General features: G+C 36.7%; 1 long non-coding RNA gene across 2 annotated transcripts in view; it reads right to left on the reverse strand.

Annotated features, from left to right (window-relative positions):
• Positions 1-1,008: 1,008 nt before the first annotated feature.
• The window catches only part of LOC111618435, a 34,123-nt gene continuing 11,157 nt past the window's right edge, over positions 1,009-23,974 (reverse strand). For both annotated transcript variants that reach the window (XR_002755575.1, XR_002755574.1), the window contains 2 exons: positions 2,565-3,185; positions 1,009-1,180 (listed from right to left, as the gene is read on the reverse strand). This is a non-coding gene — a long non-coding RNA (uncharacterized LOC111618435). The remainder of the gene's footprint in view (positions 1,181-2,564; positions 3,186-23,974) is intronic.

The following is a 23,974-nucleotide window of genomic DNA, read 5'->3' on the forward strand; positions in this document are numbered from 1 at the left end:
CTCCCAGAATGAGACGGGAGACATTATTTTAGGTATCAATAACGTCGCTTAGAGAGAAACTAGCACGCTATTATGCTAAAATTCTTACTTAATATGTTAATAAATTCGTCAAGGATAAGAAATTACAAGATAATAAATATTTACAAACAATGATTTTGTATGAAAAAAACAAAAAATGTTAAGCTGAAATTACCTGGAAGTGTTCATTCTTCCATTGTTGTTTATTTTTTATTTTTTAAAATAATAATAAATGGATAAAATTCGCAAAATATAGGTTGGTGAATGTATTAAAATATTGAAAAAAAATTCGGATATTTTTCGAAATTCAAGTTAAACACGTAACGTTTGATATAATTTAAAGTGACCTTTTAACTGGCTTTTGTCTAGCCGAATAGGAGTAAGGACTAATTCAATATTATCGCCATTAGATATATATTAAAATTACATTTAAAAATTAACTAAAATCTCATTATATATCGAATAACTTAAGACAAACCCTCATTTTTAAGGACTTTTTAGGGAAAAGTTTGATACTAAATCAACTTTAAAGCGTTTATTAAGGAGTATCCTAAGGTTCTCCTAAGTTAGGGAAATTCTTAATCCTAATTAAGAAGTGGTACGGTATTTTCTTCTGTTTCTAAATCTATAAAAAAAACATTAAGATTGCATCTGTAAATAACAAGTTTAAAAAAAATTCCGATAATTATCTTTAATAGAATAATGTAATTGTAGAAAGAAATCCATCATCACTATTCTTTCCTCGTCACAGGAATACCGAATTAAAATCCTACAGACGAACATAATTGGAGGGGGGAAATATAAAAATAAGCTTTACATCAAAATTCCGAACGGAAGTGTGATAATTACACGAATAAATACCGTGCAAACCGAGGCGACGTTTAAAATATAGTAACGTGATCGATCTATCGGCGTGACATATTTCCTGTTTACCTTTTCGCAGTTAAAGACGGGACGATCACGTGAATTCGGTAAAATTTTAATCGGAATTTGTATATACATTTTCGAAATTTTTCGAGAATAATCATATTTATTTCTATGGCCGGCGGTAGAAGTATTTTCACACCAGAGTAGAGACAATGAAGTACAGTAAAGAAATATAGAAAGTGAATAGCCATTCGAGTATCTCGTTACGTTTACAATGAGTGGAAAAATTTGTTAACTAAAAGAAACAAAATACATTATTAGATAAATGTTACAGAATGATGGATTCTATAAACTTGTTAGCGTGATATTTCTTCACAGATGAGAAGATGACCCATTTCCTTTTTATGTATAATCCTCTCCTTGTATGAAACACAAATATTCTTTAAAAAATAACGTTTATTACAAGGGGAATATTTTGATTATTTTTTTAAATAAAAATCTACGAATTTAACACTTTTAACTGAATTAGAATGCATAGAAAAACACGTAAAATCGGTGTGAAATTCATTTTATTTCAAGTTGGATTATTCTAGCGTGTGGAAACGAGTGAAACGTCTTATTTCTATAATTGTCCTAATTTTAAATAATTAAACGTTTCCTTACGTCTAGGAACTTTTAAAAGGTGAGATTTATAACCGTTTTCCTCTTGATAACTTACGCGTTACTTAATCTAATGCGTTATGATTAATGCAATCTTGGAACATAACTCTTTAAAATATATAAGATTGCTTTGAACCGGGCCTATAAATCGTTTTACAGCAAACAGCACACGTTTGATACTTATACATTCCAATATATCTTATTAATATATATATATATATAAGATGTTATTAAACAGATCTAGAAATTATAAAATCATCATTTCTATGAGAAAACACTATATGATTAATGATATCCTCCTATCTTAAGCTTGTGATGAATTGAGGTCAGAGTATTATTTTTCTTTATTTTTTTTTTTTGTTTGTTAATAAGAATATTCCTTCTTTTGTATACCGTTCTCACCCTCCAGATATCGAGGATAAAAGGGTATACAATAAATAATATTCTAGACACGATTAACAGCCCCTGACAAATATCAACATTGTGATATGGTTTCTGGTTATCAATTCTGTTTCTGGTAGTCTCTGTTTAAATTAAATTCGATCGCGCTTTCTTCCTTGTTCGAATATTTTTAACGTTTTCTATACAAATATTTTGTTGTTTACCTCCATAAATAAACTCATTTGCATTTTATAAAACTGGTATAAAAATAAAAGTGGATTTATCCGACCATACTTCAAAGCTAAGTTACCACAACTAGAAATAGCACTTACAATAACGTGTGTGTAGACGAATTCTTTCTTCTGCACGATGGGGAAAAATCTACATTTTTTCCCTTAAATTAACTATTTTCGATCTATACCTTTATTTATATATATATATAAAACACTTTTTTCTATATTAATGTCTTGGAATTTCCTCAAAAGGTAACTCCGTCTTCCAGTGTTTGTGGAAAATGGAGGAATACACTCGGAACAGTTGATCTATCTCATAACACTTTGCGGTGTTTAATTTGTCACGTGCTCGGGATTAAGGCAGGTAAACGTATGAGATCGAGTTGGCGGTAATTACAGTCTTACCGGTGTTTTTCTCATTGTTTTGATGACGTATTTTACGCTTGCCATACTTTCGAACGGTGTACTAAAAATGACTTAACCTTCATTCATTCGGAAAATTACGATTGAATAATTATCATAATTATCGTTCTCATTGTTTTTCAGCCATCGACAGCTAGAAATTTCTTAACACAAACTTATTAATCATCGTTCGAAAATCATTTCCTATACCCTTTATTCTAACTGAATTACAGATTTCCGATCTTTAAGTATACAAAATAATAGAAACAAACGGAATAATAATAATAATAATGGAAAGAATTGTAACTTGAGTAGTTTGTTGGTTGTGCCGAATTTCGTCATCGCTTTGGCATAAGGCCAGAGGAATCGTAAGTTCCGTCATTGGACAAATTACGTAAAAAGCAGACAATATTATCAACAAACGTATTAATTTATGGAGCGTTTTTTTGATTTCTGGAATATGAATAATTCATCTGTGACGTCAGCATTCTGAAGGGAGAAAGATGCAAATTAAATGGCGATCGTTATTCGATTTCATACAAAGATTTAGAATTAGCAGTTTGATAAAAAGGGTGTTTATTGTTAGAGATATTACAGACAAGTTTCTTAACCACGTTTACGTCCCTAAAAAATAAAAAAAATAAAAGTGTTAACGCTCTCAATTTGACCACCTTATTAATTATTATTGTTTAATTATAATTTATATCCTCTAGGTAGAATTTTGTTAAGGAAGCAATTAGATTTTATCAAATTTTTTCTTCTCCTCTTTGAAGAGGAAACTAAAATCTCTTAACACAATTAAGTTCTAAGGTTCCTCATTCGATTCGATTAAACATTTCTGTCCCCAATTTTCCTACATTTAAGTAAAAACTGGTACTGTTTAATCCTTGTTTTTCATCTCTCCCGAAGGATTAAAGTTAAGAAGGTTTTTTCCCCCTCTATTATATAATTAATTTAATAATAACAAATTGATTTTTAGCGAATTTAATAAGACAATGTGGCTATAAATTAATCGTCCAATTAATATTATTGGATAAAGTGTTTGTGAATTATGTAGAAAGATTTGCTTTGAGTAACCGTAGTTAATGTATAACGAGGATAACAATACCCTACAATGTTTTTAAGTAGGTGTTTCCCAACCTCTCTTAATTGGCGACCCCCTTTCGACGTGTGGAAGACCGTGACATTACATAGGGATGTGGTTCGCGGTCCACCGGTTGACAAACAAGTTTACCGTTGGGAAACCAATATACTCTATATAATAGGCTTCCCGTTCTAATATAGAAAGCAGCCTAATTCTCCTTTGAGTTTTTATAGTAACATAACCAGTATTGCCTGGAGTATAGATTTTGTATAAAAATAAAAATCGTCAACAGTATACGTGAATATCTGGAAGGTACTTTGCCTATATTCAGTGATAAATTTGCTCTAAAACCGATTGAGCCCGCGGCCATTATCGGATCTACTTGGACTACTTATAAACATTATTTCTTAAAATTCTCTCAGCATATTTTTATAAAAAGCTGAAATTGTGATAAAAACAAAGCCAAAAATAACATTTAATCGTCGCCTGATCTTGCCAACTTTAACAATTAGGCCTATAGATAGACCGTGTTTAAGTACGAAATCCACAGTTAAATTATAGAAATTCTGCGTAACACACGATGAAATTTCCGTTTTTGATCGTGAAATTCTTTACTTAAGAATAAAAATAGGCGAAGAAAGTATGGATTTAACCTTAATTTCTCTAAAGAAATGTCTCAAGGTTTTAAACTGGTTTGGAAAAAATTGTATTACGGCTATCGCTTTGTTTGTTTAATCGTTTGTCGGTCTGTCCGTAGATACAATATTAACTCCTAATCATTTATAAGCCAGGTAATTTTTGAAATATAAATTCATCGTATAGCCTACACTTTTTAATGTATAAATTGCCTGTATGCCTGTATCAAGCTTATAAATTGGCTCATAGAACTAGATAAGGTGAGCAGCCAATCGATGTGTACAAAATTTGGCTCAAATTCATTCCGCATATTTTTAGACTCATTTTAATTCCCACTTTTTCTAACAACGAAATAAATATCGAGGTGTTAAACTGTGCCAAATATCACGGTTATAATTTTATAATTTTCATTTTTTAAAATTAGCCATTCAATTGCATTTCTATCAATAAGGAAGTCGTTATTCTGCCAGCTTATTCTAGAAATATCAATTTGAATCGTAGTTTTACACGAAAAAAAAAACACTAAATTACGCGTAGAAAGTGTTTCAATTTAAAAGTAAAAAGGAAATTTATTTTGTTAAAGATATTTTTTTCACTTTGATGTTTCTGTTAATTGATTCGACTGACGAATGCCAATTGTTTCGACTTATTCAGAAGATACGATAATCGAAATAAATTAAGCATTATGTAAGGTAGGAGGAACGTGCTTTATTCCGCTTGCTTCCAAAACACAAATCCTAAAGAATCTAGGAATGTAATTAGCCTACTTTTTTGCATTTTATTAAGTTCCTTAGATATAATTTTCAAAACACTAAACACAAAATTGTCCAGTTTTCTGAAAGGTCTCTAATTAATTTCAAGAAATTTAATCGAGTAAAGTAAAGTTTGCTTTCTACTATTTAGCAGATTGTCCTTCAATGCCGAAGATTGATACGAACGTATATCTCAATAACACTATCCTAATGCCTTTTTTTCTTTCTTCTTCTTCTTCTTCTTCTTCCTACACTAAACTGCGAGTCGAGAACGTTGTACCTTTATATGTGGTGCAAAAGAAGCCTCGCAATCCGAAGAGAGTTAGCTTTTAGCTATCGATCCTTCTTCTCTGCAGAAAACTATACCTTTACTGTGCAGCCACATCGATTGGTAGGTTCGTGACTATTTTTTGGACTCTAAAATTAGTAGAGATGCCTAGAAATTAGAAAATTTTTGCGTTATTTCTGTTTTTCGATAAGAGAATCGAGACGACTTTTCTAGAGATTTTTATTTTTATAAATGGATGAGGTGAAGCCAGATATATTTCATATCTAATATACGAGAAATTTTCTGATATTTAATCCATCGATTATTTAAAATTGGTTATGAAATATTGATATTTTAAAGATAAAATTGAAATCCTTTACTGTAGTTCTGTATATACATATTTTCAATAGTTTCATTAAAGAATTATGGATTTTATTTTAAATAAATCTTACTTTATTCCATTAAATACACGAATAAAATCCCATCTTCGAAATTTTTTGCAAAACCGACGATTTATTCCGTGCAATCGTCCGTCTTTAAGTATAGAAATTCGAACATTTTAAAGCATATTTTTATTTTTTCTTTTATTATTTTCTGTGGACTATTTCACGCGATTTTATTTTATTGTAACGACAAGTTTTATTGCAATAAAATTCTTACTCTAAACCGAAATTAAAGTAAAAAACCGCAATGAAATTATTATAAAATATGGGTTTTCTAACCAGTGGGTCACGAACCATATTGTTGGCCTTCGACCAACGAGAAAAAAATCACCAGACGAAAGAAATTGAGAAACATCGATAGGTTGGAAAACCACTTAAAATGATGTAAAACTATTATATTCTTCATTAAATTGTGACTGGTGCGGATCATTTTCTAAATTACTTATAAATAGATGTTTATAAAAGGGTTCATTTGAACCCTTTCAATAGAAGTTGAGGAAAGTAACACGGTATTACGTTCAACCAAAAGTATAGTTTCAAGAATTTATATGAAATAAATTAGAAAATAACTAATAAGAAAGTAAAGAAATTATTTTTAAAACCTTGATTATTTTGATTTTACCGGCTTTAAATCAAGCGTATTGTTATTTTGACAACGAATTTCACTTTCTCTGGCTGACAAAGAAAAGTTACAAAAAGAAAGTTTGGTGTGGTTGTAGACTTTCGTAACGAGTTTGAAAACTGGGTAGACCTTTGAAACTGACCTCTTCTCGTGCCTGCTTTGCCATGCACGAAATGCAAACGCTGGTGTAGAGAGGGACCGAATTCGGTATTAGAGATAAATGGGCATCTTCCGTTTCTACTTCGATCTATAAGTAAATGAAAACGTCACGGGCAACAATGGATTCTAATTGGCACAACGGGGCAATATAGGGCAAAGGGTGTGTCTTCTCTTCTAAGGCATCCTGATGAGAAAGGCGAATCCACTCTGTTCTACTCCTTTCGCTGGATCCACCCTCACACAAAGTAAGGGTGTGGTCGACCCGCCTACCATCGGGCATTCACCACATTCCAGTCTCGTCTCTTATTTATTATGTGATAGTCGTTCGATGATAATGAACTAGCCCTATTTATTCTCATCGTCGGTCGACTCCTCGCTCCCGATGACTCAGCCGCGAATTACTTTTAAAGAGTCGTAAACAAAATGGCTCCTCCGACGTTCAACGTCTAATCGAGCTCTTTACAAAGCCAGCGAGGAGTAGAAGGAGCGAGGAAAAACTGAAGAGTGGTTCTGGTGGCAGAACCGCTTTCGCTTTCTCTCGGCCACCGAATTTCCCTCTTTTCAGGGCGTGTCTCATATTGTCAACGAGATGACATATTTACGTAGTTCCCCCGCTGAGGAATAACCGAGGTCACGTGATGCGGCTACATCCTCCCGGATTAACCCTTTGGCAGGGGTGGAGTAACTAAGGACGTAGGTGTTACAGATAAAGACCGGTTCGTCGCCGTACGGCAGCGAAGAAGAATCGAGTTTTATTCTCTTCAATGTTAGATTTTTCTTCTTCCGTCACGAGTCTGTTAATGTTTACACGTTAATACGCATCGCGTTGCCGCGGTCTTTAGCGGTTGGTCGAGTGACTCACGATTTACGTGAGATAAGGTTTCGGAAAAATTGCCGGGGCAAAAACCTACGTGAGGAGGTGTTAAGATGATTTTCCGCGCACAATTTCGGAATCGAGCCTTGGCTACTATTTGTATCGGTGACCACCTCGAGAGAAAGATCCCGGGATGGGAAAGAGCAAAACGGTCACGCCCGACTTCGTGATTCGTGACTCTGACGCACTCACGATGCCAGAGATGGGACGTAGGAGGTGCCTTATCACGTCTCGATCGCTAAAAAAAAAAGAAAAAATATACTTGATTAATCAAAGCCCGGCTCTTCCCGAGGTCTTCTGCATTACAATGTGGTAATGCCACTTATTGCTTAATCTGAGTGCGGAGAAGAATAGCGTGATGCGCTTCCATTAAGTCGTGTTAATCAGGAATTACTGCCGAGCTACTGTGACTCGACCGAACCGGGGAAGCCATTTTTCATTTCTGCAGAAAACACTAGTTCGACCGCCCATCGGACCTTCCCAAATTGGACGTTCTCTGGAGGCTCTCGAATTAGCCTTGTAAGTAAGGGAGGAGCCCGTCCATCGGGCGCGACTTTACAACAGCCATTGCGTCCGAACGCCACGACCAACGGACGGATGTCGAAACGAAATCGCTTCCGAACCGTTGCAGGCGTCGATAACAATCGGACAGAAGGGTCACGAAGGAATCACATTCGAGATGCCCTCCCGCCATCATAAATGATGACGAACGATCGATCCGCCTCGATCGAGCTTTTAATCATCCTCCATTTCTTCCAACGGGCGTTTTAATAATTCGTACCGGTCCGAGTACGCGGGGGTAAATTGCGGTTTGGAGGCGCGTGAAAACTGCGCGATTTAAGTATTTATGGGGCAGTAAACGAACGGGTGCTAAAGAGTGGGCGTCGGAGAAGACGTAAAGCCTGGGCTAATCGAGAAACTTAATCCGAACGGTGATTGATCAGAGTTGTTTTTCGTCATCGAATTGCTTCCATCGATGAAGAAACGCCTTTCCATCCATCGAGATAGCGATCGATGGCCCCTTTGTCGTTATTGCTCGCCAATGACTTCCATTTACTTCCAAGTATTAAGAAATGCGTTTCGAAAGGTCGGGACGTTTGTGCCAGGATTCGATCTCCGAACGAACGAAGCTCGGTTCGAGTTCGATTGAGAAATATCACCCGACAAAAAAGAAAAAAAAAAAACACATTGATTCTTTCGAAAACACCACAGAAATTACCAGTTTAAGCGCAGAGAATCGCGACGATAACCAGATACGCCCCGATATAAAACTGGCCGCACCTCGCTTACACTGATTTTTTTATACGCTTCACTTAAAAACACACACGCTTTTTTACACTTAATAACACCTTTACGTGTGTCGTTTCCACGTTTAAGTTGCTCTCGTTAGATTTAAATACTCTCGTTCTGTAACCAGATCTGAGCGATTACACAACTCTTCTCGATCCGAATAAGTTACGACTGGCGTGATACGCGCGAATTACATCACAATTGCTTTCCTTTTTTTTGTGTGTGTGTGTAAAATTCGGCGAACGGAACGTGTCGCGTCGTATCCAAAACAGATAATAATTTTGGAAAATATCCAAAACGAAAGAAGATAGAAGACGGCTTTCGATTCCATAGTATCGAACGTCATCTGGCGAGCGAATCGGAAAGCTGCGCACTTTTTTTTTTTTATGCCTCTAAATGAGTTCTCGAGTTTCGTTAAAGCGGGGCAAATCGGTCATATTTAAAAATAATCTTTGTCTAATGCCGCCATAAAAACTTGTCGCATGCAACGCGCAACCCAAAATAGCTGTGGGCGGCGCCAGGCTGCGGGCCATCGGCTTCCAGTTCAGAATCTTCGGATTAAGTAGGCAACGACGCCCGATCCGTATTTAGATGATCCGCGTGACGTCACCGATGTAGGTCGCGGGCGACTTTCGGGGGAAAAAATATCAGTAAATTAAGCTAAACCGAGGAGAAAGAACCCGCGGAGGAGGAGGCCGGGAAGCGGAAGAAAATTCGGAAGACGGGGCGATTTTTGGGGCATAGAAGTAAAGAGGGGGCGCGCGCGTCCGGAAATGGAAAGAAGTCGACTTCGGAATTCGAGTTTCGGTCCGCTCGACGAGCAATTTGGAGCCATCAATTCGTCTTCCGGTCGACAGTCACGTGTTTCGAATTAGCATTTTAACGAGCGTAGTGAAAAGTGGCGGGACGAAATCAATCGTGAAATGCCGAGGATCAATCTCCGACGGTGACCGGGCGGAAGACGGATTGGTTCATTTTCACGACGACAGGTGTCGCTGTACACGTCGGTGGCCCGCGCGTCAGCGACTTTAAATTAGAAATCCGTTCTTCCGAGAATTGTATAAATCACACAAACTGTCTGCCACTCGACCCGATCATTAATTTTCTCCCCGTATAATAATTATTTGCTCATCGTCTCCCGCCGAAACGCCCGCGCCTCTGGCCTCCCCCTCCTCCGGGAAGGTAACCGGAAGTCAAAGCGATTTTTTGGGGGAATTCGCCGATTAAGCGGTAACAATCGACGGGTGGAATCCGTCCCCGAGTTTACCTAATACCCTCCGCTAGTTGACCTACATTCGGCGGAACGTAACGCTCCGCTTAACGGGCCGTGGGTCACCGGATCCAGATCGTTTCGTCGGTCACTTTCTTCCAGGGGGAGGCAAAAAAAGTGGCCTGGACAGGTAATCTGGCGCTTTCCCGGAAAGATTAAATTCGGACGTAACGTTCCGTTCCAATGGCCAAACTCCTTCGCCGCGCTTGCAAAATGCTTAAAGGAAATAAAAGCGGCCGGGATCGGCGACCTTGGCCATTTTCTTTTTGCACCGTCGGACCCAAGGGCTGTCCCCAACCCTAATTTCCCTGTGCGTATTATTACTTACCGCTTTCCTCACTCCGGTAATTACTCTCTCTTCTTTCTCGCTACCGCGACATTTATCGGTTTCCATCGGCCCGATCTAACCTATTTCGTGTCGCCATTTTTTTTTCTAATTTAACGATTTCGTATGCCAGAAACCCCTCGGCAAACAATAAATAAAGATTAAAACCTCTTAAGAACGTCGAAGAAAAATGTCTACGTCGCTAAGTTCTCGAAAATCCCTCGAAACGACTAACTTTACTCGCTGCAAAAAATGTGCTCGTACAATATGAACAAAAAATATGAACAAAAAATATTAAAAAGTAGCCCATACATTTAATTAGAAACAGAAATAAAAAAAAAATTGGAGAGTTCGCAACGAAATAATTCTTGAAAACTGTCATTATTTACTTTTCTGCATCTGTAATATCCTCATTTCATTTTATTCTGGCCCATGAAATTTTAGAGGGTCTTCCATAATAGTTTAAGTTGTATTTGTAAGTTAAACTAAAATACACTCGAGAAAATGGGACTACTCTACTTTCATTACGTACAATACAAAAATAAAAGAAAGAAATTAATTTATCGTGGATCCGAAAGAGCAAATTTTAAAAATTCGAGGCGGAAAAGATGAAGAATTGAGGATATAATGGAACGTGTTTATTTACAGAAGAGAAACGTTCAAATTACTTAACATGACTCGTTTTTCTGGCAACGTTTACTCCATCCGAAAAACAATTACTAGGTAATTAACAAAACAATTCTATTTAAATTGTCTATAAAAGTACGAGGGGGACTTTTTATTACTTTCTAAAAATCCAACCAGGGAGCGACCCTCATATTGCCATTAGCATTAGCATATTTACTTAGTGCTATCTACAGCCAGTCGCGTCTTTTGCGGTATATTCTCGTTATTTCCAGTTTTATTTTACTTTTCGATCGAAATTAATTTTCCTCAAAAGATCTATTTCTTACGGAATCGAAAATTACTTTGGGAGATTTTTTAGTGTTTGTAATTTCCCCTAAGGTCACCTTCTTCCTTTAGTGACGACAAACACCGAAGCATTGTATAGAATCCGTGTAATGAATGAGAAACAGAAACCTAAAAAGTCAGCAAAGTAAATGTATTTGTAGTTAATTGATATCATTTACATATCAAAACTTCCGTATTTCTATGCAGTTGACAGCATCGCAGAAGGCAAGAAAACACACAAAAAAAAGCAGACTTTTTTTTAGTAAAATTTCTCGATACCCTTAATTTACAATAGCTTAACGACTTCAAAATTTGACTTTATAGTTTATTTCACCTTCAGTTTTTTTCTGTTTTTTATTTTTGTTGCCTAGAAAACAGACAATAATTTTCGTCTCGATTAGTGTTAAATGACGAAAGTTATAAGCACATAATGGAGAATAAAATACAAAAAAAAAAAAAATATATGACGATTGGATTTAATGTCTGGACGAAAATGTATTGGCCAAAGCGTCACGTGTCTGCATCATGCAAATAAGATAATTAAAAAGGGGTGGACGGGGGACACCACCCCTACTCCGCCATGCTTCCTGTTTTAAGTGTTTGTTGGAATGGCGGATGAAGTAATGTATAGAAGCATGCATCGCAGTAAGAGGGGAGGCTCGTACCTACGAGTGGAAGGTCCCGCTTTGCCTGCAGACGAATCGGTCATTTGAATGCAAAACATTCCTGACGATTCACAATGCCAGGCGTGGTCCGGTAACATATGTGGGTTGACTGCCATCGTGCTTAACGATCCTAGTTAAGGATTCGTTTCCTTTATTCTCGGACTTGTTTTCTAACGAAGCTGAAAGGAAAAACGAATAATTGATGCGTTCCGACGACTAAAAAAAAAAAAAACATATAATATCGGGTGTCCGATTTTTCTGGTTCTACCCGCTTCGATCTTCGTTACTCTTCTTTTGGGAACGGCCCTAATGACGTGGCCAGAAACGACGTATATATATTGATTACGTCACTGGGACTACGACTTTACGAATCGAGCCGGGGATGATTTTATAAGGCTGACGGGTCACGTTTCAATTACTAAGGAACAACAAACGATTTATATACCTTAAAAGCTTATGTTTCTCGCCGTACCAGTCTGACGTGGGAAAACCTTGGTGTGTTATTCCCTCGGTAGCCAAACCACGTTCTGTAAGAAAATTGAAGGACGCCGCTTTATCAGTTTTATCATCTGTCCGCAGGCCAACATTACCAGACAATTACTTCTCCTCATCTCAACAAGGTCGATCATCCTCGCCTCTTCTTTGTTCCTCCTACCCACAAGAACTTCTCCGACACCATTGTTTCCAACATAATTTCTGTACGAATGTTTCGGAGTGCATCATTCTCACTAACCCCCCCCAAAAAAAAATGATTTATCGTTGGACTAATTCGTTGATGATAAAACGTAGTTTAAATTTTCGAAATGAATCATATTCTTTAGTTATTTCTAATCAAATTCATGGCATAAGATTTCGTACAAGAGTAGAATCTACCAAGATATGTCGAATTCTGGATTATTTAACATTCAATATATTTATTTATTGCTCGATTATGGTAGGTTATTATATGGTACAGAACGGTCCAACAGATAAGTAACAACTTGAATTGGGTGCTCCGCATCCATTGAAATACTGGAGAGGCTTCATCTCGAGTACTTCAGTGTGCCATTCAAGTTTCTTTAAATTGTAGAGAGATATTCATTACAGAGAAAGTTGCGAATCAAGTAGATAGGTAGAGTACTTTTTGGGCCATCCCGAAGTGATTTCAATTCCGAGATTTTTGCATGACGTCCATGAAATGTTATTTAAAACTTCGGTTTGCATTCCGACTCTACAATAACAAAATTTCAATTATAATTTATAATTGTAAATTATTGATCAGATAAAAGGCCGCCTTTGAAGAATTCGTGCGCGGTCCTGTAAACGTAACAGTCGTGGAATTTATGCATTACCGAATAGTTAAGTGGTCAGTAAACGTGAACGCATAAAACTCGGTCATCTCTACCAACTAAACCATCTTTTATCAGAATTAGCCTAAATCTAGGAAAAAATATTATTATGAAGAAAACAGAGAAAAGGCTTTTAGACAAAATCTGAAAGCGTTTAAACTTAAAATTTCCAGTAAATTCGTGATGTGGAAAGTAAGAAGAAAATGAAATTTCTGGATACAAAAATGATTTTTGGCCAATCTAACTCCCCATTTGGAGCAAGTAGATTTCAATTTTCATGCGGGTTATGATTCAGTTTCATCTTTCTGATCTTATCTCGCTCTTCATTCTGTTGATTAGTGGTTTCATAAATGATCGTAAGAAGAAAATTATAGTTTCCCTAAAGAAAAATTTAGTTGTTCCTCAAAATGATATTTAAGATGAAAACAGAAGTTTAAAAGTATAAATTTATGCACTCACTTATCTCGGAGGATAAAATGCTTACATGTAAAAGAATACTTTATTGGATAAATAAGCCCTAAAAAGATGTATGTACGAGTACTAAAACAATTTCTCTAGAGAATTCAGTTTGATAATCGTGTCACTTTAATTAATAAAACCTCCTTAAAGACTGTTTTAATTTTATAAGGGAATTTGAGATGGCCGGTAAGAAACCTGCTCGAAACAATTAAGATCTGTTAGATTTATTTTACAGAAAACTCAATTCAGTTCAACATTGTAGATCTACTCTCCCATTGAATAACTGAACTTTCCGAATAACCTTTTTTGCCGTGCCAGATGGGCTATTGTTTCAGCAGTTGCGAGATGCTACACGCCCCATTAGAGTGAATTTTTGCTTGTGGGACTACACAATAAAATTTAATAAGAATTTCTCGTTATTCGTCCGAATATCAATTTCACATAAAATTACCAACTTTCATCAAGTTGTATTATAATATTCCGTAATTGTTCACACGCGTTTCGTTCCCGCTTGTTAATGCCTCGATCATCCGGCAAGAACAAGAGCGTAGTCCATCCGTACAAGAATCGAACCCCAAACCCTGACAATAAAAGCCAGACACGCTCTTTTATCTCGCGTTAAAATCCTCGTTTTAATGCCAGAAAGGTTAAAAGTTCGGCACCGCTACAGCTAAGAATTTGGGGGAAAGGGGGAAATTTTGTTCTCTACAATCTACGGTTCCGGTTAAACGATTACGGAAAAAAAAGCAGAGCCGAGGGTTGGATTCTTCGAGCAATCATTAGCGAGATAATCGAGGCTCAGACCTTCGCACCAGTCACCCGACACCCGAGAGTGGTCAGACAGAAGGCCAATGGGACGATAAAGTCATTAAAAAAAACGACGTCGACCCATAACAAACGACTGGAACCAAACCGAGCATGAAAGGACCGACTAATTCTTTGCATCCAGGGCCAACATAGCCTGCCACTGCACTCTCTCGGTCTCTATTATCCGAGCGGAAGAGGCTGTTTTGGCAGAGTTTCTATCACGTGACGTCGAGCTCGAAACCCGACGATACCGGATTAAGAGAAAAAAAACCATCTTATTTATACTAAAATCTGACCCAGACGGGACATTCCCGATTGGCAAGTGTTACGAAACAGGCTGGTTTTATCGATTTCGGTATCCGATCGAAACTCTCGATTCGCGATCAACCTAATTACCGCTTCTATATTTTGAAAACCTTTTCTGAAAATAAAAACCAGAAACGTAACTTTATATTTAGTATCATCTATTTCCGGACCGACTTCCAGATACTTTTAGAAACGATCTCGCTTCGATATGGAAAAAAAAAAAACCCGCGCCGTCCGAGACGACACGAGTCGCCGATGACGTCATAACTGTTTATTCGAAGGTACGACCACCAAATCGCGACGGACCGACGACGAAAAACCAGTGTGACGTAGTAACCGCGGGCTAAGGCGGCATATATCGGAGAAGAGAATATAGGGCAGGAGGGCCACCCTCGTGCCATCTACACGCAAAACGGAGAAAAAAAGTTCCAGCGCCCGGGGCTAAGGCCGGGCTAAGCAGAGGTCCTTGCTCTAGATGAGACATTGTTCTCGGTTCTCTGTGTACCATATGGAAACCTGCCGCGGGTGTGGTCGACTCAGTTCGTCAGGGACAATGTGGCGGGATTTCACCACACACCGATTACCTTTCCGCCCTTTCTACCAATCCTAATTATCTATTTCCTTGTTCGTTCGAGTATCTAATTTTCGTGTTTACTTTTTGCCGATAACGCCCGTAGAGGACGTTAGGTGTCGCTCGTGGCCATACGCTTATAACGTTCGGTACAAAAAACTTCGCCATCTTGTTTTAACAATTGCATTACCTCGTAAAAATGTTAATGATCTTCTGCGAACCTTTCTTTTTTTTAAGTTTCGTTGTTATTCGCCTCAACTTTTCACCTCTAAATGCAACCGCAGCGTTTCTCGGACTCGAAAATTTTCACGAGATACTCGAAAGACCCGAAGCGAACACCCAAATTTATTCACTGTACAGAGTCGTACTTCTTTTTTTTTTTGAATGTCCGTGTGGTCATAATTTCCAGAAAATAAAGATAAGAACGTCGTGAAAATAGCAGTTATCAGTGCACAGTAGTAAAGTATACAGTAGTGAAATCGTGTCTTCCTCCATCGCGGTTTTGATAACCCGGGGTCAAACATGACCTCGCTGTACATACTTTTCTTAAGTTTTAACAATTACATTATCTCGTCGGTCGGAATACGTCACGTTGTTTGCCGAAGCGAGATTTGTATCTTCTTCTCGAACGGACAATTGGTTTTGTGGAAGATGGCACCGATGCTCTCCGCCAAGCACTTATTGACGCCGGCCACAATTTAAACTCGTGCGCGACGACACCCGGAAAATCGACTCGTACGGATAAATAAACGCGTTTCTGCCCAAACGTTTCCCCCCCCAGATAGGGCCAATCGAATCGCTTCGTCCAAGTCGCAACGTACGCCAGGAATTCGTTGTAACCCGACCTTCGTGGGAGCAGTCTTAGCACGTGACTTGGACGCACTTTAGAACGGGAGATGAAAGTAAGGTTCGTTGGAAGGGGGTTAGTCAGTGTTCCATTGTGCCGCTAACTTTCTCGTTTTCTCATCCTTCGTTACCTTAACTCGTAGACCGTTCCATTAAATCGAGACGGGTTTAGAAAACTCTCGTTGGCTTTTCTTTTTTAGTGTTTCGAGGAGGAACGAAAAGGAATCAAAGATCTGCGTTTTAATCCGGGCGGGAGAAAAGTAGTTCGTCTTTCATTATTGTCTCAAAAATAATCACCCGACAAAAAAAAACGATACTAGAAAAAGCCGCATTTTCTCCGCAGATTACTAAACGAGATATTGTGACGTAACGCTTATTGAGGTCAAACCATCTCACCGGGACAGTCAGCGTTTCTTCTCAGCCATTCCTAACAAGGAATGCTTTGTTTCGCGGAGGATTTTTTACCTTCTTTGTAATGGCGAAACGCTCTTTATGTCCCAGCCCGTTTGTTTCGTCCCAGGCTCGTTCAAGAACAGAAAAAGTTCTTTCGACTCATCGAAAACCAGTCTGGGTGGAGTAATGTAGGTTAGGGAGATCGTTTCTTTCAATAAATAAAATTATCTGATAGGCCTATATAATGCGCGAAGGTTGAGGTGAAAGACCCGCCATATCGCTCCAATAATGTTCCACATGCAAAGACCAATATCGAACTTTTTTCCCATATATTTTCCGACAGTCTTCGAAATCTCGTCGATACTAGAAGAAAGACGGGAATAGTTTGTCTGATTAATGAAAACTTCCTGCGAAATCATTACTAATGGCAGTAATTTGCCATAAATATTTGTACATCGTTGCGAATATTCTTCGAAGAACAGTTCAAAATATTCGAATAATTATTGCGGTTGCTCAAAAGTATTCCTGTAATGAAAAACCGCTGGGTGTTGGCGGTTCGGCGCGAAGAACAGAAATCCCCAGCAGCGTTATTCTTTGGGACGAGGCAGGAAAAGGTAAACCACCAAACCGTGATTGCTATTTTAATTTAGACAAAAGAGAATGGCGCCGGGAGGTGTATTTTTTTTTCCGATCGAGACTCGGAAAAGCGCCCAGCAAGCGGGGTAGACGACCGAAAAGAACTCCCCACGCCCGACCCCAGAAGAGTGGAAATGCGTGCGGACGAAAGAAAGTTAGAAACACGAGACAGTTCAGTTACATGTGTGTCAAACAACCGGAGCAAAATGCCCGTCTCATCAAACGCCGCTATTAGCAACAGATGGTTATCGTGTTTGGGGTAAATACCCCGCGAGGGGCGTTGGCCAGGCCTGTCCCGGGGCCGAGAAACATCTTCCTCGTTTCTCCCGCGTCACGTTTTTCGTCCCGTCCGACTGCCGCGCCGTCGAGTCTAATATGTAAATGGCACCGGCGGTTTGACGAGGAAACGCTAAATTCTTCGACCTTTGTTAAGAAGTTCGACGAACAACAGTCGACGCGGGAATTAATTACCTCCACTTTTTGATTACTTCGACACTTGTCGGTTTCTTAAACGAAATAAGCACCGACAACTGTGCCGCCATCTGTCGTTTGTTTCCTAAAACGTTTCGTTGTTATTTTAATATTTGCTAAACAGCGCTCATTGTGTAACTGACACTTCGAACAGATTTTCGAAATTAACGAATTTATAGTCTTTGATAGATTTCGTCGAAAGTGAGAACTTCGTGATGCTAAGAATCGTGAAGTGTTCGTGTCAAAGTTTAATTCAACAAAAATAGACGTGCGATGTACTATATTTAATCTTCATTATCATCATTAGAATTTTCTTCAATGCTAAGGATATTCTCACCGAAGATATCTTTTTGCTTCACTTCCACGTTGTTCTGCCCAGAGCTTCCTTTCTCAGTCCCTTCTTATTTAATTAGCGCTTTTGTTATTTCGACTTTCGATTTTCCGTTTGGTCTATCAATGATAACACATACGAGGGTTTCTCTTCATTCATTCTTGTAATGTTTCTAAATCATCTCTCTCCCCTTTCCTTCGTGCGATTTATGATGATCTGGTTCACTTCCATTTCATCCCCGACTTCACGATTTGATTTCCTCTTGAAATTCTCTTAAAATTCTGGATGATCTCCTTCAAAAATCCACTTATATCGCAAAGAGTTTTCTCTGATCCACACAAGGGTATTCAATGAAAAATGATTTTAAATACGTATAAGGTTTTTGTCTTTTCCAAGATGAACTCAGTTCGGTAGAGTAGCGACACGTCATAAGGCTTCACTGTTTTCGTAATTCCACTTTCTATTACTTTCTTAGATGGGCATTGTATACCACTATTATACCAAGATAGTTGAAATACGTGACACTTTTTATATTATAACCATCAAATCTTGAGTGACCGGTTTTCAGTGCTCATATATTCCATTTTTTCGAAATTGATCTTGGAGTTCCCATTCTCTGTTTTCGTATCGTATACTGGAAATCTTTTATATTTTGTATTGAGGCAACTTGGCTATCGATAAACAATAAATTTGATAGAAACATCCCGTTTGTTATCTCCAATTCCATTTTTCTACATTTTTTGGTCCAGGCTCTTAATTCTACATTATTGTAAACTTTGAATAATGTGGGCATGGTTATACACAGATGTCGCAACATCCCTATTGAAGGCCTTTAATTGTATGGAATTCTGATATACAGGATAGGCACAAAGTCCCGTCAACTCTATAGAAAATTAATCGTATGTTCCATTTGTTGTTTGTTTCAGATCAAAGAATTCAAATATCGGCCATTATTCAAATAATTAAACCATTGAAAAACTTGTAATAGCTAGTTGCTGGATTTATAAAACGGAAAGAACAATAGAAGTTCGTACATATTCCGGAAGAGATTTGGACTACAGTCTCTGCTAGAAAGAACACTTTTCTGGTGTGAACGTAAGATTTTACAACAGGTGATACAAAGGATAATCGAAGCAGCAGCGAACCTTCCATCAGATATGAAAAACGTAACGAAGTCGAGGAACTTTTGCCGATGAAATAAACACAGAAAAATTCTGTGGAACTGGAAATTGTTCTAAAAATATTAAGCTCACATCAGAAAGGTGTTCTTTTTAGCGGAGACTTTTGTTCATCTCTCTTCTGGAAGTCTGCATGCACTTCTTTCATTGTTTTCTGTTCTTTCTCTTTTATAAATCCAACAAGTAGCGATTACACGTTCTTCAATGTTATAGTTACTTGTATTAACCATTATTCATGTTCTTTGATCTGAAACAAACAACAAATGAAACATACGATTAATTTTCTATAGAGTGACGGGACTTTGTTCTTACTCAATACAATGGCCTATTTTAATTTTGGATCTTTTACAGTATATCTACGCAAGTTTAGCAATTAATTATGGCATAAAAAGATGCTTTAAAAATACACCAAAACTTAAGAAATTTTTACAGAAGTTTTCGTGAACATCTTTTCCCTGTCTAAAAGATAATTTTTAAATTACAGTTTGCTCCGACCCATAAAAAAATCCAGCAACGAGTTGTTTAATTTCCCGGAGAAATTTTGTTATATTTTATTTTTTAAAATATTTTTAATTACTATAAAATGGAAAAAAGCTTAATTTTGAGGGTAGGGATGGGTTTTATATAAAAAATTGAAAATGCTAATAGCGAATAACATCGTCATTAAGTCTGACCCTATTGGAGATACACGACTCCCTTTATCTTTCCACTCCCTCGATCTTTAATCACTAAAATTTAGTGTTATCAATCCTCCTAATAAACAAACCTCCCTGTAAAATTTCAGAAATTTTCGACAAAAAGCATAGGACTTATTAACACCCAAATAGGAGACAGTTCCTCCATTGAAAAACCTCTCGAGAAGGCACTCCTCTTGACAGATCGCCCATGTGTTGCGTTATCTTATTACTGTAATTTTATCTTATTCTATCCTTACAAGCGTATAAGATATCTGTTTTTACATTAAAATTCTTTATTTAAATAATTATTTAGCAGATTTACTTTTCCGGCTGTTATATATAACAGAAAGTATGGCGATCGGTCAAAAATGACTCCCCTAGACTATTTTTACATTTTTGGATTCAGGGAAATGTCGGAAAAAAATCGGGGATTTTCCTATATGGGTGTGTGGGGGACACAATTTTGTTTACCCTCTTTGAAGCTTAAATACGTGAAGAAAACCGGGAAAATTTCACGTGGCCAGTCCGATGCACAAACCCGCAATCAACTACGAATATTCTATGGTTTCATCCACTCGGCTCACTGGTTTCATCATATATAAGATATTTAAAACAATTTACTATCCTTCTTAATTAGTGAATTTACATGTCAAACTCAATATAATGCCCTCCTAATTATCGTTAATAGATACACGTAAACGGATCTTCATCCTTCAGTAACAATTATTAAATACGATTTTGTATTGTGAACGATGTATTAAATACTAACTTCGTTACTACATACATTTGTTATCGTTTGAGTTTCGTTATACTCAATACAGTACTACTTTCAAAGAGTAAACAACTGGTGGCACTAAATGAATTTTGAAACTAAATGGTAGTACAGTAACAGGCGAAATATCATGAAACCTTGGGACCAGAAGAGGTCCGGATTTCTGGGCACAAGCTAAATTTATGCCTAACTTAATAAATATATGATTTTGTTGACAAATATAAAATTATGGCTAAAGATTTATCAATTATTATTACATATCGATTATGATTATTCTGCAGTTTTATATACCGAAATCTTACGTTAATCAGTATTATTAGTCATTCATTATTTCTTGTAAATAATAAACTTTTAATAATGAAACATTATCTTGTAATCTAAAACCATTAAAATTATAAAAACGTAAAAATTTCCGTACATAAATGTTCGTAATTTGCAAGAACATTCAATTATGTTCTTTCATTGCGCTCATTTGAATTGCAACAAATCGTGTGTAAGGTGTGAATAATTATAAATTCTACCATCAATTATAATCTTAGTGTTCTTTAAATTTTTCACTATTTCCGCCCGAAAAGGTCTTGTAATGAGTACAATTTAAAAGGCTCTCCGAGTTCACACAAGCTGCATTGTGGGCCTAGTTGAAGCCATGATGTCTCTTCCTTGATGGTGAGGAATAAATTTGACGTATGAGGTATAGTCCGCCCTTAATTTTCACAGCTGGTGATCTGGATTTGAACCCGATGTTAATTCCACTAAACTAAAACATCACATACATACGTATAAAGATATCAGTAATTGAAGGAATATGATTTTGAAAGAAACAATACTGTATTTTCGTTAATCGCCATCTACAATTCACTAATTCATAATTGGGTTTTTGGCAGTGGCATGCCATCCATGAAAGCTGTGGAAGTGCCGCTTCCCTTAAATTTTCTAATATATAAATACATATTGTGCGATTGTTTTCATATTTTAACCTATTTTGAATTACTTAAAATTAATATTTTATTATAACCGCATTTTGTATTTTATTACAAATTTCTATACATGTGAAAAACAATGATAAGATTGCTACTATATTTTCGAAATAAATTCCTATATGCATATTCCCAATGGAAGCTTCCTATCATCAAATGTCATGGCACGCCATTGGTTTTTGGGAGTAAGAATATTTTCCATAATCTCAACGAACTCATCTAGAAATTTTCATTTACACAAATCTGAATTACGTAAATAAATGTAAACGATCGATAATGTAACGATCGATTTCAATCTCAAAAAACTATAATATTCAACTTTTATTGAATTATTGAATTTACTTTTACTTGTTACAACTTGTTTTCGTTGAAAAATTTCCCAGTAAATTACGCTTTAATTCTGCAAAGTACAGTATAAATAAAACAGTGCTTAGGTTCAAGTAAACTATGCTAATTTCAATTCATTTAAAAATACGTTTAGAAAATATTTTGTATTTAAGAATGCAAATCGAATGTTTGTTTGTTTAGTTATGGCAACGTTTGGGCGATCTGCCTAGGGGATGCCTTCCAGGAGGTGTTTTTAAAGGGAAACTGGCCCCTATTTAGGCGTTACAGACGTGTAGAAAGCCCGGAAAACTCCTCTACGTGGCCAGCCCGTCCGAGCGAGGCGCGAACCCACGACCGAACCCCCCAGTGTTCAGGGAACGAAGACCGTTTGGCCACTGGTGGGTCGCAAATCGAATGTACTTGCATAGGTAACAACTGTAATGTTACCAACGGAAGAACCAATTAGAAGATTCCACTCTTTCAATGCCATAAATTGTCTTGAAAAACAAAAGTAATTTTCACATGGATTTTTTAGTTTTGCGCGTTTTAAGGTACTGATACCTTAAAACGCAACAAATTTTATTTTGACGAAAAGTTAAACTATTTTTTTATAGAAGAGTTGAGATTAAACCCGAAAACCATTCTAAAAATGTTCTTCCGTTGTTTTTAATTATACCAAGTCTTACAACTATTTTGTTCTAGTCTTCTATATTCTTCACAGCTAAAGACACACTAAACAGCTAAGTTGAGCTTTAATTGTAAGTTCTCCGCCAAATGCGTGTTCCAGTAGTTGCGGACACAAGATTATTACAAGTATCTCATGCTCGTCTTCTCGTCTTCATTTATAATACTTCGTCAATATTTCGTTCTGATGTTTTAAATTTTTTCAAAGTTTATATTATATAGGAAATGGAAATATATATATTACTCTGGAAATGCTATAACTTACTTGTTAGTTTTCTTTGCTAACATCCAAATGCATTAACTGTTTCTGTATCACTTTGAATAATTTCTCTGAAGACACGTCAAAACTTTTGTCAAATAATTGTTTAATCATTGTCGTTAAGACTTCATTTTTATCCAAACACGAAAACTTCGCTAACGATTTGGCGTAATTTTTGAAAACGCCAAAGTAGAGAATTTATATTTTTGAATAATGAAAGGATAGAGTTTCAATCCAGGGAGTAACTGGAAAACTTTATGACAAATGACATTTGACACGCATCAAACACGGTAATCCATTGTTTAATGTCATAGTTCATTATAAACCAGTAATTAGTAGATCCTTTTCTCTGGTTTGCTTATTTCAATTTGATTTCATTACTTTTTTCCATAATCCATTTTAAAACTTTTCCAGACTATTAACTAACTAAATGATGGATTAGTTTATATAGTATATATTCATATTTTGCAAGGAATATTTGAGACTTTTGACAGTATAGTAACAGTAAACTACATTTTAGTATATAAAAGTGTATATTTCTGCGTTGTTTTACACGACTTTTGTGATGTTAACCGTACGAAATATTCTTTACAATGCAAACGTAATCAAAAACCTAATTCACGCGAATGAAAACAAAATATGAAACTCCAAAAACCTAAAATTTAAGTGGAAACTCACGAAATTTTTTTATTGCTCTCGAAATCAATTTATAATTAAACTAGCAGATGAGCCCGACGTTGCTCGGACAAAAAGTAACGATAGCAAAGATGAAGATTATAGCCGATCTTACCCGTTTTCACCGAGTGCAAGAATTAGGTCCCCCTCTTCCGAGACTAATTAGAAAATTTTTAGATATCTGCTTACCACACCGGGATAACGATAATTAATCCTCTCCCTCTCAGGCGGGAATTTCGAAAAATCCCTTCTTAGTGTACTTTCTCATGACGTAACCTGTGTATCAAATTTCAACTTTCAACTCCTAACCGTTTGGGATCTGGGCTTACTATATAATCGAGATGAGTTGATAATGATAATAAGATTGTAACAATGAT

This window comes from Centruroides sculpturatus, unplaced genomic scaffold (genome assembly GCF_000671375.1).
Source record: "Centruroides sculpturatus isolate CEXI.00-Female unplaced genomic scaffold, Cexi_2.0 scaffold10, whole genome shotgun sequence".
Taxonomy (NCBI): Eukaryota; Metazoa; Arthropoda; class Arachnida; order Scorpiones; family Buthidae; genus Centruroides; species Centruroides sculpturatus.